The sequence below is a fragment of the Ambystoma mexicanum genome, chromosome 9 (assembly GCF_040938575.1).
Source record: "Ambystoma mexicanum isolate Mex_15411 chromosome 9, UKY_AmexF1_1, whole genome shotgun sequence".
Taxonomy (NCBI): domain Eukaryota; kingdom Metazoa; phylum Chordata; class Amphibia; order Caudata; family Ambystomatidae; genus Ambystoma; species Ambystoma mexicanum.
In genome coordinates this window covers 111,756,037-111,774,945 of record NC_090931.1, presented here as the reverse complement: position 1 = coordinate 111,774,945, position 18,909 = coordinate 111,756,037, and positions in this window count along the sequence as shown.

Here is an 18,909-nt window from a genome sequence, read left to right as displayed (position 1 = left end):
GTTGCAACATCACCAGAGAGCATTGGACACGGGCAGGGGGCTTCCTTTAATTTGACCAGTTCGCAATCTGCCTGTAGCGCATTCTTAGAGGGGTGTGGATTGCCGCTAGTTTCTACTTAATATGCTTCTTAGTTCAGCTTCTAAAAGAGTCGTGGATGCAAACGCACTGCCTTTGAACAATACAGGGACCTCAGCATTGAGCGATGCCTGTCCACCAGATGCGTTGCATTATGACGTGATGTTCCCAATTGGATATCGTTTCCAAATAAGGATTCTCACTTTATTTTACATAGCATTATTAATTGGAGAGGCCTAGTGATAAAGTTGCCCACTGACTCAAGTTCTACTCTTAGCTTTTCCCTTTCAACATATTGGGTGATCCTGGGCAAATCCCTTTAGCAGCCCATGTATCTGTCATATGAGCTACCAAAACAGAGAGATTTTGGAGGTACTTTAGTCCACTCATTTATTTCATTTGATCTACTTGTTTCGGCCCTAAATGTGAAGGTGTTTCAAGCCATTAATGTAAGGTAAACTGGTCTTGTAGAACACACCTCTCCCATTTTGGTTGTCTTCTGGCACGTGGCCCAGCAAGGAAAGAGAAGGGTGATTGTTAGTGGGATAGAGGGAAAGACAGATGCAAATCATGATCTGTTGATGAGTGCAGGATGAAAGCCTCATGGTGTGTGGCTGAGGCACTTGGGGGTGTGTTTCGTACAGAAAGGAGAGCGCAAGATCAATCAATTCGAAGTCCGTGTCGGGAGAGCGATCCAGACATTGGCCTGTATGGAGGCGGGGAGTGATTGGACTAGAGAAGTGAGCAGTGGCATTGGTCCATTAGTATGGCATATTTGGAAACAGCCCCCTGCCATGTGCAACACTTGATTGCATTAGCAGTGTAAGGTGGTAAGAGATTGAGCTGTGCCCGGATCAGTGGGTGAAAAGAGCGGGAATTGGGCTACAGAAGATGCACATTTAGGTTTGAGTTTATTGCTGAACTCATGGTGAAAGCTTTGATCTGTAGTCTCAGGGTGAGGAGTTCTTATTGTTCTAATTCCCTTTCACGGGGAGCAGGTGAACTGACCGGAAAGAGTCTGATTTTCCAACATTGGCGGTCGCAGTGTTGTGAGGTGCAGCAGCACACGGAGACTAATCTGAGTCAGATTTCCACAACTGCTCGACTGTAGAATGTTATCCGGTGTGTAGCATGCTGACAAGAGTGAGCACGGAAGGGATTGTCTCCATGGCGTCTACAGGAATTTGTTGGCATTAGTCCATTGAATCTTGGGGTGGGTTGGGTGTTTCAGGGTGTCGTGATCGGGTGTTATTTATATGTCCAGGTTTTCAGGTATTTTCCTCTAGTCCACGTCTTCTGGGGGTAGAGTTACAGAGATTCATGGAGCCTCTCTGGCATCTGTGAATGAAGCTTTGCACGGCTAGTATGTCTGCAATATTGGACCATAGCGTTCTAGTTGTCTTGTAGTGGATGAGTTTCCTCGTGGTGACCTCTGGGCCCATACTTTGGAAGATGCAATGAGTAAGGGATAGAGTTTTGAATTCAATGTGCATTTGATTGGGGTCCAGTGAAGTGTTTGTAGAGCTGTGATTATGCATTTGTTTGTTAGAAGTCTCAGCAGGTGTTTATTGGCTCTATTTTGGACAAGTTATTGTCTGTTCAACAAGTAATCTTGGAGTCTTAGGTATACTCCCCTGGCATTGTCTAGTTTTGAGTTGAAGAACAATGGCCTCCATGTAAACTGCAAATGTTAACCTATATGTTACTGAGCATTGTCTGTAACAGCGCCACGATGCCCCCGGGCTGTTGCGTGCTTTACAAATCCGAATAAAATAAATAAATAAAAATGGTTGTGTACATAAAAGGTGAATGCCGCGGGCTGTGTGAGCGCTTTAAAAATGCAAATAAATGATGAAATGATAAATGAATAAGGCATAATGAATTGATCGTCCATGCTTCTAGGAAGCACATGCTTGCAGTGGCTTTAAAAAGGAAAAGAATAAAGCGTTTCTGAATTGTACTCCGAGTCTTCCCTTATGCAAGACTCCCACTGATTTCTTCTATTTCCACTTATTCCCAGTGCTAGTCAAGATAGCACTATGCAGTGCCACCTTCTACCCCCTTGCAGAGCTAGGTTACCGTCTTCCCTTTTCACTGTGTAATCTCCTTAACTCATCCTAATGGCAATATGCAAAGCAAGAAAAAAGAATGTGTCTATTGTACTCCCAAGAGGCCACTTAACTCAGTCTAACCTTGTATACTACGTTCTACATCCAACTCCTTTTAATGTCGCTCGCACTTGATACTCACGTGTCCGTCTTGATCCGAGACCCTCTGGACCTGGTCCATCCAGGCGCTGCCCCACGCTCAATGGCCGCCCCCGGGGCCGGCGAGCGGTGCTGTGGGTTTTGCAAAGTGGGACCCGTATGCTCTCGCCCTACTGCGTGCACACGTCTAAGTGTACCAGTTGCCGTAGGCGGGCAGCTCTCTTGAGGGGGCACGCTGTGGGTCTCCACTGTGGCCGGGGACGTCTCGTGCCAAAAGGAAAGAAAGGACAAATCACATCGGGGTCACCACTTCAAAGTGAGCATCCCCCAACAAGGAATTTAAAACTCCCCCGTGAGAGTCAATGATGGACACACCCCAAATGGGAATGAGACCAAGACCAAGTGCAGGTGAAGTCAAAAAGAAAAAGTTTATCTAAATCAGTACAGTGCAAGCAGAGAACTCTGTAAACTCAGAGAGCGCTCTGCCAGACATCAGCAAACATTCACATTTTGTTACAAAACCACATCACCTATGACGTGGGAGCTATGGGATACATGAATCGATGAGATTGGGCAATGGCAAAGGACGCCCATAGATGCATGGGTGCAAAGCTTCAGGATTGGTGAGGCTCCTTCACATGTTATGGTGATGCTCGCAGGTCAGCTGGGCTCAACGGGGTGGAGCTCTGGTCAGATGATGGTGGATTGATACATCTAGACTATTCTAACATTTGCCCTTGCGGTCACACATACTCATTAAGTGGTAATTGTAAATCACTACGCCCAGTAAATCCTACAAATCATTAAGAAAAATAACACATAACTTGGAAGCGAGCATTTCATCGTCTTGGAGACAAATTACTATACGAGGGGTGAGCAATAGGTGAGCAGCTTTCATGGGGTTAGGTGACTTATAAGGGGGCACATTTCAGGAATATATCTGTCACTTTCTTTACGTTAGATCGAGCAGAGGGACATCTTTATAGTATGTTAGTATAAGAGTGAATATATGGCCATCATGGTCAATCAAGGTTGGGGTGAACTGGACTGCTTTCCAGTCAGAGGGCACATGATATGCATCAGAGAGGCGGTGGGATGAAAGGGGCCTGGGGGCCCAGGAGGGTGAATACCTTACCTAGTGCTGACTCCAGGGGGGAGGAGAGGGGTTACAATCATAGCATCGAATCGCCGGAAGGCCTAAAGCTTTACATCTCAGCCTGGCCAGAGGGGGACGAAGGGTCAGGCTGGTATGCGGTGCTGCAAGAGAGGGGAGAAGAGGCCCTATACTCTCACTGGCCGTGCCTTGTTTAGTTGGGCAGGGGACACACACACACACACACACAGCATATGAATGAGGTAGGAACAGGTTAGTTTGTGCGTGAATACAATAAAAGGGTGTATAATGCGCCACTTATTACATGGGTTACATGGTTCAATTCTCAGCAAATATATATACAATTGAGAAAACTGTTCCACTGTTCTACTGTACCACATACCATAAAAAGGCCCTGCATACGGCAATGCTGATAGGTCATGCAGAAAACCATACTCGTTTAGAAAATCATTGAGTACATATTAGTGTTATACATTGCCTTGTGCAGTCTACAGCAACCAGTGCTATTTGATCAAGGGCAATGAACTTAAACATAAAAGTCATGGCGTCTATGTGTGCAGATGCGGGGATAGGCGAGGGTCGCCTTGTTTCGTTATTTGCAATCAATCTCGTGGTATATAACAACAGGAGTGAATGTATAGTTCCTTCAGAGGGATTATCTGCAAAGATGAAAAAGGGTGGCACACGGGCGTAGCATATGTGTCTGGCACTTCAAACAGGGAACAGGGTTTGGGGGTTATCCACAGCATATGTTGAGGGGACAGGACACGTTCTATGGAGACAGCTTGTTTTTCTCAAACATCGGCTTCGGCCCGGTCATTTGCAGGTCAGTAAGGGACTGCGGAATGTGAAAGATACAGTGTTTGTCATGGAACTTCTTAGTGCCTAGTCTCCCGTGAGAACAGGCCTGCAGCAGGGCCACCGAGGGGAGGAGAGCGAGGGAAGGAACTTGCTCGCTGTGCGCGATCAGGAGGGGAGAGCTGCAGCCCTGCGGGTCGCTTGGGCCAGTTAGGTCTAAGTAGTTTTGTTCACGAAAGAGTCTGAGTGTGTCACAAAATGGAGTATGATACCATCCTACCAGATGAGCATTGCAGCCACATGTGTCGGCCTGCAATCATATTGCATCCCTGGCCACAGGCGCATGGGTGGCTGCTGGACGAGTCATAGTCTGAATGCTTGGTGAGAATGGAGGGGGGCCATAAAGACCTTTCCTCCCATACAAGACCAAGGATGTGGTCATTGCATTTGGCTGTGGGCAAGTTCTCATCTCTTCGTGCCTTTGAACATATGGTGCCGCAAATCATTGTCTCTGTTTTTTTTTGGGCAACAATGCTGAAACGGAAACTCATACCTTATCCTACCCCCATGAAATTGAGTCTAATCCTCTCGTGGTGCCGGAGAACATGGGGACCTCACCCGGATTAGCCTAAATAACTTTGGGTGAAATCACAAGTCTTCCAAAGTTAGCCAAAACTGTGATTGTCCCTGCACTGATAACAGCATGACTTAATTGGCCTGCTCTATGGGAAGGAACCCACCCAGTAGGGTCTATAATCACATTTAGCCAACTCTACCTCTCACAGAGAATGTCCATTTGCATAACAGTCAGGCCCGTCCAGAGGGACAACTCAGGACTGAAATACCAGGAAATTCTCCTCAGTACCAGAGGATCAACAGCAACCTCAGGAATGCATCTCTGCATTGTTAGGCGTTGTTAGTGACATGAAGCCAGGTCTTTCTAGGAGCAAGGAGTCGACGTCTGGGTCATGGATGGGACCAGACTGATACCCAAATGGATAGTCCTCTTCTGTGAAAGCTGCAAATAGTAAGAACCTGGTTCTTTAACATGTGGGATATTGTGACAGGTCAGAAGAAGGACGCGGACTCTGATAAGCTATTTCACTCTTATCTTTATTGAAGAAAAAGAAAATGCCTATCCTTCTCCATTCTTTAAGGCGTCCTTAGCGAACAGAACTAGCTAAGGTGGGTGCTTGTCAGTCATCAGTGAATGTCTTAACAGAATCTGTCCACCATCCAAACTAACTCTAGCTGACCCTACCACCAAGATAACAACTAAAGACAAGGGAATGACCCCCTTCCCCTTGGCTTTTCACTTCTTCACAACTTCTGCTCAATAGCTGATTTTCAGATAGCTTCTGGAGATTGTTTAATCAGTTTGTACAGTTTGTTCAATACTTTATTGGGCTTTTATTTCTTTTCTCTTGTATTACTGTTCTCTGTTAGCGTATTGCCCTCCTCTTGGTTCTCTCTACAGAGAGTTCTTTTTCTCTCCTCCCACAGTAAAGGTACCCAATCTTCATAACTCTTTGTCTTGACTGTTATGAACATTTCAATAAAGATTCTGCTTTACTCCTCTGGATTTCAAGGTTGTAGTTTCTTTACCCTGAATGGGATGAGTATGATTGGTCCCATAACGATGTTCACTCACTCTTCTGGGTTTCAATGTTATAATCTCTCTATCTTGACTGGGACGAGTATCATTAGTCCCATAATGTTTCTCCGCCCCCTCCTGTGTCTCCCGTTTTCCACGTTACCTGTTGCTCTTAGGGATAACGTCACTGGGGCATCAACTCGCTCCAGGCCATTTCTCTTTTCCGTCAGCCTAGCCTCCCTCATTCCTTCAATGATTCTTCCTTCGTACCGGAATCTAGGATGGTCGTACGATATTTCTGATACAGTTGCGTTCCTCATCTTCAATCACAGAGTGGTTTCGGCATCGTTTCTAGGACCCTTGGTCCACCACAAGCTTTTCGTGGTCACGCCACAAGTTTCTGTTTCTCTGTCCATCTGTGTTCCAGGATGGTGCATGTCTGAATTCACTTATCGCCTCTCGATTACTGTGACACAGTATGTATCCTTCTATCCTTCTGTTTCTCATTTGTCCTGGGTTGCAGGACGTTTTGTTTCTGCACCAGCCTGCGAGCAGTTTTTTGTAACTCACATGTTTTCTCTCTCATCTAATCTCCTTCCCTCTTATATATGAGGTAGCTGTGGGACTTCCCCAGCGTACTTCTGCATCTCTCTCCCTGTTTCTCTGATGGCTTCTCTTCTCCTCCCCGCTCATGTATGACATAACCATGGGATTTCCCGGGCGTACGTCTGAATTTCTCTTTCTCTGTGTTATGCGGCTTCTCTTCCCCTCCCCATGTCAACCTCCTCATCACAGTTAAATTGGCTTTTTCATTTAAACTTTTTTTTTACAGTTTCCTGTTGACAATAGCATATACATGTTGCTTCTTCATACAAGTTCTCACCAGATATGGTCAGACAGATAATGTTGGGATTTTTTCCAGGGAATGGCTCCCAAAGGGGTGGGGGGTCGCTCTCATTGAGGTCCCACTTGCATTGACTCCTAGAGAGAGTGTTGCAGAGTGTGCTCACCTGCCTAGCCTCACCGGCGGAGAAGGGACGAATTCCTGCGATTTGTCACTGGTGGTAAACATCCCAAAGAAGAAGTTATTTGGTTGCGTTAGTTCTCAGTAGAAGGGGTTCCCGCAATTGAGTCAATCTCCAATGCCTGGCGTTTCACCCTAAGTTGTAAGAGTACACTAGAAGTGGACCCTTTTCTCACACTTCCTTGTAGGGGCTCAGTGTCACCTCCTTGATGAGGCAGCACTAGACATAAATACGTGTCTGTGGTTGCGGTTGGTACTCTTGTTCAGAGGAGAGTTGCCTAGTGCTTTGCTGCTCGTCTGCTGTTGTGGGTGAGACCAGACTGTAATGCAAATGGATATTTCTCCTCTGTGAAAGGTACATTGGGCTAAACTGTAGTTGTAGTACCCTCCCGAGCGGCAATCCTCCCAGAAAACAGGTCTTTGTCCATTCCTGGTTGAGGGACTTCCACATATTTGAACGCATATTTTACAGAGCATTTAAAAAACAATAAATGTGTGCCTTTGTAAGGCTTCCCTTTCCCTAGATTGTTTGCATATTTTAAAAAGGGATTTCTAAACACAAAGGCCGTCGTTATAAGCATTTTGACAATGGTGCAAATGTGGTATTTTAAATAACAATTGTTCTGAAAATACCATCCGATTATGAGTTGGGATCGCACAGGATATTTACCTCATGGTGAACATGGAAAGTACTGCACGGGGTACGTGATAACCAGGCTGCAACGCCACTGAGCTTATCCGGCTTCAAACCACTCCCCGCCCCCAAAATTTTATCTGAGGGGCAGGCCTTTCGCACACAGCTTTTGATTAGATAGGGGAGAGCAGCCTTTTCTGAAACCGGTGTCTTTAAAGTGTAACTGTGTTCGTGGAGAAACATGTTTTTACACAAACGCAGCAAAACATTAAAGCTGCTAGTTTCAAGAAAGGTTTCCCTCATCTCTCTGCCTAACAGAAATCAAATGCACACATCAGCCCCCTCCACACGGAAGCGAGTGAATATATAACAACGTTATGTTTTCTTTCACATCCGGGGGATGCTTTTTGCTAGGCAGATAGGGGATGGAAACCTTGTCTGGTACTAGCAGTGCCCGGTGTTGGGGGTTTGTCCTTTGCCCAATTCGGTCCCGTTAGCCCCCAACCTGGAAGGACCACACCTGACACACGTCTTTCCAGTTCGGGCTTCCCAGTCGCTCTAACGCAGCCGGGAACGCCCCGTTTATTTATGCTGCACGCGGCGACGTGCAACGTCATGCCGCCGCGTGCGTGTCCCATCACGGGGCAGCGCCACACTCCTCCTTTTTCAGGGAGGACACACAACTGCATTTTATTATACATACAAACCACACATCAATTAACAACAACACTGCACGCCCACAACCCCTTTAATGTCAACCACCCGGATCCCCTCACTCCGGTTGACCAAACAAATGTCCCAGCACGTATTCGCTGAGGTAAGTGGGTTTCCCTCCCCCAGCCCTCTGGGGTACCTCCTGCTTACCTCCGGCACGGGAAGTTCTTCTGCAGACGTCCCCCGGACCGGGAATTCCGGTGGGCTGGATGGGCCTCCTCCGTCCTCAGGCACCTCCGTCAAATCAGGCTCCAGCGGTGGCTCAGTCCTGGGGTCACCTAGTTTCTTAAAGAAGCTGACATTCCGGGTGACAGCAGACCTTCCGTCCGAGGCAGTCACCATGGACCCTTTTACAGCCACCACGTCCAACGGCTCCGGCTAAGAGGGGAGCGAGAGCTTCCAATGGGGGTGTCGGTTGCGGATGAGGACTTCATCCCCTGGCTCGAGCCGCTTGGGCCGGAGACCCCGTCGCACATTCTCTTGTTCAATCCTCACCCGCCGGTCTGCCTCCACCTGTTGGTTATCAATCACTCCCAGTTCTTTTTCCCAGATTTCGGGTAGCAGACCTCAGGGACATCGCTTGAACAGAGCCTCAGCCGGAGCCACCCCCGTGGAGGCATGCGGGGTGGTGCGGTACACCCGCAGGAATTGGTATAGGGCTCGTTGTAGTGACTGCCCTTGTCCTTGAGCGATCCTGAAGGTCTTATTGAGTGTCTGCATCAGTCTCTCAGCGTCTCCGTTTGCTCGGGGCCACAAAGGGGACACCTTCCAGTGCTGCACCCCGCAGCTCTCCATCAGCTCGGAGAACCGCTCGCTCTGGAACAGCGACCCGTTATCCGAGCACAGTGTGTGGGGGAAGCCATGGGCCACAAACACCTTCTCCACGGCCACAACCACATGCTCGAAGGCCACCGACTCGACAAACTCCACCTCCGGATATCGTGAATATTCGTCGACTAGTACGATGAAGTGGGTGCCTACGGACGCAGACCCAAAGTCCGCATTTACGACCTCCCAAGGCCGCGTGCCTCGGGGCATCACCTCAATCGCTGGCTCTCGCTGTAGAGGAGAGGCCGCCTGGCACCATACACAGGCCGCCACAAAGTCATCGACCTTCCGCTCAAGCTCCGGGAACCATACCTTCAGCCGCAGCCTCACCTTGGTCTTGGCGGCTCCCTGATGCCCGTGGTGGGCCAGGGTAATCACCTCCTTTACCTTGGACTGGGGAACCACTGTCTGGTCACCTCGGAGCAGCAGGCCCGACGCCGAGAACGACAGCTCGTCCTTGACCTTCCATAGTTGTTCAAGTCCTGTCTTTGCCTCCTGGGCCCGCCCCGCCAGAGCTTCCAGGATGGACTTCCAGGAGCCGTGCTGCATTGAGGGCTTGAGGAACTGAAAGCACTCGTCCTCGGCCGCGGCCGCCTCCAAATCTGACAGAGGAATCGCATTCTGCGTGGCCGCCTCCACCACCATTCGAACGTGCTCGTCAACCTCTTCTGCGCAGGTGTCATACTCTTCTCCCCCACGCACTCCCGGGTGACTGGAGAGGTAGTCTGTCGCATTGTTGACACCCGGCCGATAAACCAGTGTAACTCCATACTCGAGAAGAGCAAGCATCCACCTCTCGATTCTGGCCGGGGGCTTCGGGGATGACCCTGCCAGAATGGGAAGCAGGGGCTTGTGGTCTGTCACAACCGTCACTGGACGCCCCAAGACATAGAGTCGAAAATGTCTGCAACCCCAGAGGACCGCCAGCGCCTCCCGCACAATCTGGGAATATCTTTGCTCGGTTTCCGAGAGCGCTTTGCGGGCGTAAGCCACGGGATGGATGTTCCCGTCCCGGTCCACTTGAGTCAATACAGCACCCAGGCCAAATGGACTGGCGTCAACAATGATCTCTGACGCCAGCGCCGGGTCAAAAAACGCCATGGTGTCCTCTGCTGTCAGGGCGCTCTTAATGTCCTCAAAAGCTGATTGCTCCAGTGGGACCCAGTGCCAGGCCGACTCCTTCTTTGTTAGTGCCCTGAGTGGTTCAGACCTCGAGGCGAGATTTTGGATGAAGCGCCCACAGTATGTCACCATCCCCAGGAAGCTTCTTACATCAGACACCGACTCGGGGGGCTGCGCCTTCTTAATGTCTTGGACCTTCTTCAGATCCGGCGAGACCCCCCCCCCTCCTTGAACACAAACCCAAAGAATTCAATGGAGGGACGCAGGAACTCACATTTGTCCCGATGAAGGGTGAGGCCCAGAGATTGTAGCCGCTCAAAGGTCTTTCCGAGTTTCCTTAGGTGGTCCACCTCGGTCTTTGCAAACAACAAAATATCGTCGCTAATGTTCAGGACACCCTCCAGATCTGCGAGGGCGCCTCTAATGATGTTCTGAAAGACTTCTGCCACCGATGACACCCCGAAGCGCAACCTCTTGTACCGGTATAGTCCACGGTGAGTAGTGAATGTGGTTATGTACCGGGACTCAGGGTGGAGGACCACCTGATGATACCCTGCTCGAAGGTCCAGTTTACAAAAGAACTGAGCCCCTTGCACTTCGGCAATAATGTCATTGATGGTGGGGGTGAGATGCCGCTCCCTCTTAATGGCCTTGTTGGGCAGCCTCATGTCCACACAGATCCGGACAGATTCGGGTTGTTTGGGGTCCTAGCCACAACGATTGGGGTCACCCAGGGGGTCGGGCCCTCGACCTTCTCGATAATGTCCAGACTCACCAGGTTGTCGAGCTCCTTGTCAACTTGCTCCCTCAGATGAAACGGTACCCTGCGGTGTTGCAATGCAATGGGCTGCACAGAGTCATTGATGTGCAGCCTAACCGGGTCACCGGTCATCCTTCCAATGCCGTTGAAGAGGGCGGCATACTTGTCGAGCAGATCATTGATTTCCTCGAGGTACACCGAGTATGCAAAGCTGACAATTCCGAGAGCCTCGGCGGCGGCACAGCTCAGCAGAGTGTTATTGCTCACAGAGGTTACATAGAACCGGGCTTTGATTCGCGGTCCCTCGTGCTCCACACTTGCCACGAAGGCGCCGTCCAGCGGTATTGGTTCGAGTCCTCCAAACGCAAAGATGCGGGCTCTCGGCGTGACCAGCTTCGGGGGCGATCCAAGGGCATCATAGTGCGCCCGGGCCATCACATTGACCGAGGCTCCGGTGTCCACCAACACTGGGACTGGTGAGTGGTCGACCTCCACCACACACCTCGGTTGCCTCCTGCCCTTCCCCTTCAGGACTTCCACGCTGGAATGTTCTCTTCCTCTTCCTCCTCGCCTCGTCCCCCTGTGTCTCCTCTTCACCCTGGTCCACCTGGGCCACGTCTGGCGGGCGGTTCTGGCGTGGGGTCCAAGTCTGAGCCGGGCCTCTCGGCACTATCACGGGCAGGGCTGCCCTGCACACCCTCGAGAAATGGTCAGGCAGACCGCACCTACCACATGTTCTCCCAGCCGCCGGGCACTCCGTCGGGTGTGGGAGGTCGTAGCCGCACTTCTGGCACGATTCCCCCGCTCTCCCAGATCTGTCACGGGGTCCCCCACCAGGCCTTCTCACTCCTCTGCCTCCACGCCACAAGGCACACGCCTCCTCCGACTTTATTGAGTGGGACCCCGGCTCCATCTTGCTTGCCCGAGTCTCCGCCACCTCATGGCACCGGCCCAGTTCCAGAATGCGGGGCAGAGTAATACCCGGCTCTCTCAGGACCTGCCTCCTGAGTTTGCCGGAGGAGCATGCTTGAATCAGCATTGTGCGCATCATGTCCTCCGCGTCCCCCCACGCACAGCCCAGCGAGAGGCGGCGCAAGCAACCATAAAAGGTGTCCAGTGTCTCATCGTCCTTTTGTTTGGCCGATAACATCACAAATCTTTCATAGTCCACATTGGCGTTGGGTAGAAAGTGGGCCTGGAGTAATGCCTTGGCCACATCGTAGGTGGCATCCGCTGGAGTGAGTGACTCAAAAATGTCCTGGACCACAGGCCCCGCGGAGTACAGCATCGTAGCCACCCTGCTGTCGTCGTCCATCACCTGAGCGGCCCTGAAATACATGTCGAGGCAACCAACCCACCTCCTCCACCGGGGCCCCATGCTGGATGGTGGACCCGACGCATCAAATTCAGGGATGGGCTGCAGGGCCGCCTGGGCTCGTGCCTGAGCCATGATGGGAGGTCCAGGCTGAGCAACAATCTGTACTGCCGGTGGCCCCTGAGGCCCAGGAGCTAGACCACCTACTTGAACTTGAGGGGGCGGCTGCGGAGCCGCCATTGGTTGTTGCACTAGAAGCACCGGGGGCTGAACGGCCTGCCGATGAGCTGCTGCATGACCCCCGTCTTGGGGAAGCTGCGCGGCTGCCGCGGCCCCACCGTCCAGATCTTCAACGTCACTCATGGGCTTGAGCGCACAGGCACCCCCACCTTGGGTCCTGAGGGCCGCAACTCAGCCACCCACCACCTCCACATGGATTGAACACCCCACCCAGGCACAGCACCAGTCCAACCTGGGGGGAGGTGGTGGTATCCTGCCCTCAGCTCACCTGAGGCTGCCTCCAGCACCAAAGAAATCGAAGAGAAGACAGAAGCACACCAACATGAAGATCTCCACTGTAGCAGTCCACCTTGTTGATGAAGGGGGCAAAGAGGAAGCCACAGCATCCTGATGATGAAAGGGATGAAGAAGCACCTTGTCCCCTTGCTGCTGCAAGACTCAAGGGTGTAGGTGTCCCAAAATTTAAGATGAGAAAATGAAGTGGGCTAAGCAGGACCAGCCATATTAGCCCTTCTCCTAGCTTTCACTCGACGTAGAAGTCCCAAATCTGGAGTAAAATTCACAAACCAGGCATGGGCGTGCAGATTAATCTGTCTGCAATCAGAATATCCAAAAATTAGACCTGGATCACCTTCACCCTCCGAACCGGAGCATGATGAAGTTCCACGGCCTCACCGACAAAATGGGCGTCAGCCGCGTGTGCGATCCGCGGCCACGGCGTGAAACGAAATGTCCGATCGTTCCGTTTCAGGGAAAAAATTCGGAATGCTTTCACCGCCGGGCCCGGGCATCCGACATCACTCGTCGCCACTTTTGGGGGTTTGTCCTTTGCCCCATGCGGTCCCGTAAGCCCCAACCTGAAAGGACCACACCTGACACACGTCTTTCCAGTTTGGGCTTCCCGGTCGCTCTAACGCAGCCGGGGACGCCCCATTTATTTATGCTGCATGCGGCGATGTGCAACGTCATGCCGCCGCATGCGCGTCCCTTCACGGGGCAGCACCACACCCGGTAGCAGAGTGTTTAAGGGTGTTGTATCTTAGCTCATTATGCATGTATGCATGTGTGCAAGGAGTGTGTACGTAATGTATATGTGAATGAATATGTGTGAATGAGTGTATGATGTATGGGGGTAGGGTGTGAATGTAAATGAGCGTGTGTATGGTGAATGGGATGTTTAAATGGGTGACTGAATGTGTGATTGTGTGTGTGCTTATGTGTAATGCTGGGGGCGCTACCATTTGATACCTAGGCGCCACGCCACACAAGCCTTGCAGTAGAACAGAGGGGGTGGAGCCTCCAAGTTTGCCCGCCCAGGTTTCTGTAGTGGCCCCTCCCATCGCCAGTTATCCTCCCCTGATATGTGTGTTACGTTGCGCCCCTGACGGTAACTGATGAATATCCCACGCAACCTCAGCTAATTATTGCATCCACTACCTCGGGTATCTGTAAAAACAAAATGTGCTTAATTTTCTCTACCACAGGTTGGCGAAAGTGGTATAGAAAATCAAACAAATAAAACACCAAAAGCACTGTGTTTGAAAATAAGTGGGGGCGGGGGGTGATAAGCAAGGGAGTGGGCTGGTGCAGGTCAGTGTGGACGAGTACATCACTGGGCTTAAGACATAAAAGCTAATTTGGCTCTTGAGTATCCTTGACAGCCTGCCGTGCTACATCCCAGAAGAAGAATTTACACTTCTCTTCAATTGTGTCTGAGGGGCATTACTCCTCTCTAGATTATGCATCACATTCTGTGCGAGTGCAGTTCCCCCTAAAGGAACCCCCCACCCCCTTATGTTCCCATTGCTATAACTTGAAATGTTGTGTACCTGACACTCCCTGGATCCATTTAAAGTCAGACAGCTGCTCACACTGACCGGGCAGTGTGTGTGGGGACGTGCACACTGCCCCCTGCCAGCACAATGCAGGACCCTGAAGGGGTCTTAAAGAGGTTTCAGGTTCTCAACCCAATTATCTGCATTTCTGGCAGGTTTGATCGCATGATCTGCTTAGTGGCGGTGTTCAGTAGTCCATTGGCAGAAGGTATTGATTAAGGTGACATGGTCCCCTGTGATTTCAAATTGAATCGGGGCTCTGATTGAATGCATGCCCCAGCCGCTCAGCGGTGCAGACACACATTAGTGTCAGTCGGTAAGTGATGGGCGGGTCAGCAAGGGCTTAGAGGCTGGCAGGCGTAACCTCCAGGTGCCCTTTGCGGACACTTTGCTCAATTACTTGCACGTATGGGACCTGCATGGGATGGGTTATCTGTATGTCCAGTTTTCTATTTCAAGCAATTTCCAGGAATCCAACAGAGAAATCGGAACACTCTTTCCAAGAAGGAATAGTTGACGTGGATAATTCTGTGTTCAACTTAACAGAAGTAGGGTGGTGGCCAAACACTCATGTATTTATTTATCTATTTATTTTCAATTGTAGATGCCCTCATTTTGGAACCATGCCACTAAGTGCCCTATGGAAATAGAGACCACTGAAGATGTGGCGCCAGCGCTCCCCCTTATAGGGCAAACAGTAGCAACTCGCCTTGGCAGCCATTTTCTTTTCGCTTCTCCGGTTACGATGGGAGCGACGCAGCATAACGCCACCATCTTGCTCGTTTCCACTACGGATGAAGTTGCATATCCGCAACTGAAGGACAGTGTGTTTACGTCAGATGGCCAAGTGCTTCTCTGTGTTTTTTTTGTTTTTTAGAAATTATACAGCGCCAAGACATTACTTTTTTATACAATTCCCTCTTCATTGAAAAGTATTCATGTTGCACATTTGCAGAGCTCTCTGTCAATGGTGGCCTCCATTATGATCATACGCAAATACCTGTATTTATCATGGCCACACGAATCAATAACACGCCGGGCTTCGCGGAGAGCTTGGGCCTACATTTTGAGCACACTAGGCATAAAGATTGTGTAGCAAGAGTCATGCTGTGCGTGGCTCTCAACAGCAGCCATGCTGACTGCATAGATATGAAGCTAAGAGCCTCCATGGTCTTCAAGCGAGGAGAATAGGTCTGGGCTATTTGGTTTAGCACTGGAGCAGTCGGGGTGTGTTACTGTGCGTGTATGTGGTTGCGTGTGTGCTCTTTCGCGACACGGCTGTTCGATTGTTTTTTTTCTAGGCATCATTATGTAAAACAAAAGAATAATGCACAGAAGGGTTTGAGGGAATCATAACCACTGGCATTGCTGTGGGCAACCCTGCAAAATATCGTTTCCTGGCCTTCCATTAAACAAGAGTCAAGGTCATATACAAGTCAGACTAGCCCCCACCTGAAAAAAGGTCAGTCCACTCCAAGCTGATAGGTCACATCACATGGCAGGAGACGGCAGCCAATGAAATGGAAGCTTCCCAGCACATCTGGATACATTCATAGCTTCCCATTATTCGCTGTTTGGCACTTATCATTATGTTTGAGCTAAGTCTGGGAGTTCCCAGTGACATCCAAGCTGATCCCCTGATGGGGCCTGAGGGCCACAGCTTGCAGTGCACGCCCCCCACCAGCCCACAAACATCAAATGAGCCTCCTGACACCAATTCAAATCTCATCTCAGGCCTTTATTGTCAAAAGACTGAAGTCTTAGAAAAAAATCTTTTGGATGAGAGGCAAGTCATTGATCTGTTGGATCTTACTGGCCCTCATGGAGTTGGCCTCATGCCTTTGGCTAATAATGATGGGAGCAGTGTCAGAAAGAGTGCAGCTCCCGCCCGTTCATAGGACGCACCTGGTGACTTTTTAGGAGGAAGGGAGCTACCCCTTTCCTTCTTATTGGCGATCAGAAAAGTCAAGTAAACGCCGCCGTTTTGCTCCTCGGTCATAGCGCACAGCAGACGATTATTCATCCAACCAACCATTAAAACTATGCTTAGTTGATTAAATCTGGGTGATATCTGAAAAACTTTGCACAAGTGCCAGTGCAATTAGCCCTGGGACAAAAATTGACTAATTGAAAAAAACGTATTATTTCAATGTGTAGGGCAGGGCGTGTATTGCCATGGCACAGACATTGGCTTGAAAGAATGTGTTTTGAAAATGCTTTCTGCAGAATTTGTGATGACATTTTTGTTAAAATCCCCCTCTGAATTTATATTTTTTTTCCCCAGAAGGTTTTCGGCAAAGGCGAAAAATAAGAAATGTATCAATTTCACCTAAAGAGCCGCACATTTCTCCCGCACCTACTTTGGATGGCAATTTGAAACCACTTTAGTCATTTCAATTTCCTGGGCTTCAGCAAGCATATTTGCCCGTGCTTTGCTCTCTCTGACATGCCTCCTTGGTAAGTGGGCGGCCAGTGTCTCGAGACCCACTGTGAGCTGGGCAGTAAGGGTTAAACACAAGGCCAGTCATTCACCCAATCACAGGTCAGGTAATGGCTTAAAAAAAATCAGTGAGCGGAAACCTCAGGAAAGACCGCCAGCGGGCAGGTCAAAAAAACGCCAGTAGCGCCCTGATGCCTGTGGGCTTCGGTGCTTAATAAACAAATAGAAATAGAAAGAGTACCCACGAAATTCCTTTGGCAGAAAATACTACCGCATTACAAGCATAGAATTCAGCCAAAAATGAAAACACGCTATATAATACCACTTAATACTTGTGGGGGCCTTTCAGCCCCACCCAACATTATTCCACTTACAAAAAATGGCTGAATGGAAATGCAGAAGATGTTTCCCTTTGCCAAGTAGCTGTGGCTGGCCAGCAGGTGGAATAAAGGACGACACCTGTGCAGCAAACAACGCACATCCGCTGCCCATGGTCACAGAATGACAAAAGGATGTGGAAGCCCACCACAGGCCACCCACCATGCTGGGAGGTGTGATGCTGCACCAGCAGAAGCAGAGCTCTAAAAGCAGCATGAAGGCGGCAAGCAGCTGCAAAGGCAGCACCCGAGGAGGCATGCCCCACTGAGAAGGAGAAGGTGGTGGCAGCCCAATATTCCCAGGACTACATATATCATTCTGGGCTCTCGCTGTTCACTCTGTACCACCATGAAAAACAGCACGCTAGCCCCATTAGGGCACCTATGGCCTGTGCTGCCCGGTTACCTCGGTCAACTCAGGAGGGGCTGATCCTGCTCATCAGCAGCCTTCAGAAAGGCCACGGAGACACAGGCAGGCACATATCATCCGCAGGTTGGACGCCATTATGTCATGTACCCTGACCAAGGACAACGACACAACATCTTGGACGTGTTTAGATGCAGTGATTGTACTGAGGGCAAATCCAAGGTATCCAGTGGCCAGTAAATCACTTACCTCACGGCGTTCTTCCACAGAGGATTATTGACAGCATCGAACATAAACTGGTTCTTCCATCAATGAAGTTACGAAGTGGCGACTTGGGCTCCATATTGTAGTTATCCAGTGGGATCAATGCGCTGAATTTTGTGACCCACGCTAAACATTATTCAAAAACTCGTAAACAATAAGTGTTGGTTGATAAGACTGCTCTTTGTTCTAATGGCCTTGACCAAATGACATTCAGCCGGGCAAGGCAACCGATTCATTTCCCAAATGTTCTGATTCTGTGAACTACTGCTGACTAAAGCTTACAGTGGGCACTACAGAACTGTTTAATTGCAGCTATACTAGATATTGCCCTGAATAATGTCCCACAGCGACTTTTTGGACAGAAACGTGTTGGAGTGTTTAAACACATGAGATGTGTCAAATGTTAGTCGTGGCAGTTCCGTCCTATTTATTATGACCATGAATTGTCAAATTACCATTAATTGTATTCCTTTTTGTTGTTCGTTGTATGTATGTGCAGTAAACACATCATTCTTCCTTTATGCAGTCATGCCATTGAACTATTGTACAGTAGTATGTGTTCCTCTATTTTTATACAGGATTTAGGATAATTGTTTATAACTATATGAACCACAATTACAAGAATTGTAATAAAATCATACTGTTTTTATTGAAATGTTTCACCCATCAGGTTCAGGCAGGCTCTATTTCTGAGATTATCAACATATTCAATAACTGAACCCTACCATCTCGAACACACCACCCATTGTGCCACGCCTAAAGTGATCAGGTGACTTCACATCGCAAGAAACATGGTGACTAAACCTGGGAATTAATTTCACCATAAAAAGGCTTCTGGGTGTTGCGGCTCTTGGTCATTTCAAAGGAATACAATGGACTGTGGCAGCCCGTGAGTGAAGGCCAGCAGGATCCCTGCTGCCAGGTGGCAAAATGGCGACGGGTGGATCTGATGTGCAATCCCCCTGTGTGTAGGAGGCTGAGCTGCTGGACCATTACGAGCCCCATATACCAGAGTGCCTGCTGCCCGTGGCTCCATGTCCCATGCCAATACCTGCTCGTGCGCATCCTGGTGCCAATCCTTTTGCCAGAGATGATGCATGATCTACGGCCTGCACTATGAGATGAAGGGGGGACCTGGGTGGGGGTCTCTGATATGGGGGACCTTCATGAGCAGTGCTCTCATTATCAGAACCAGCTGAC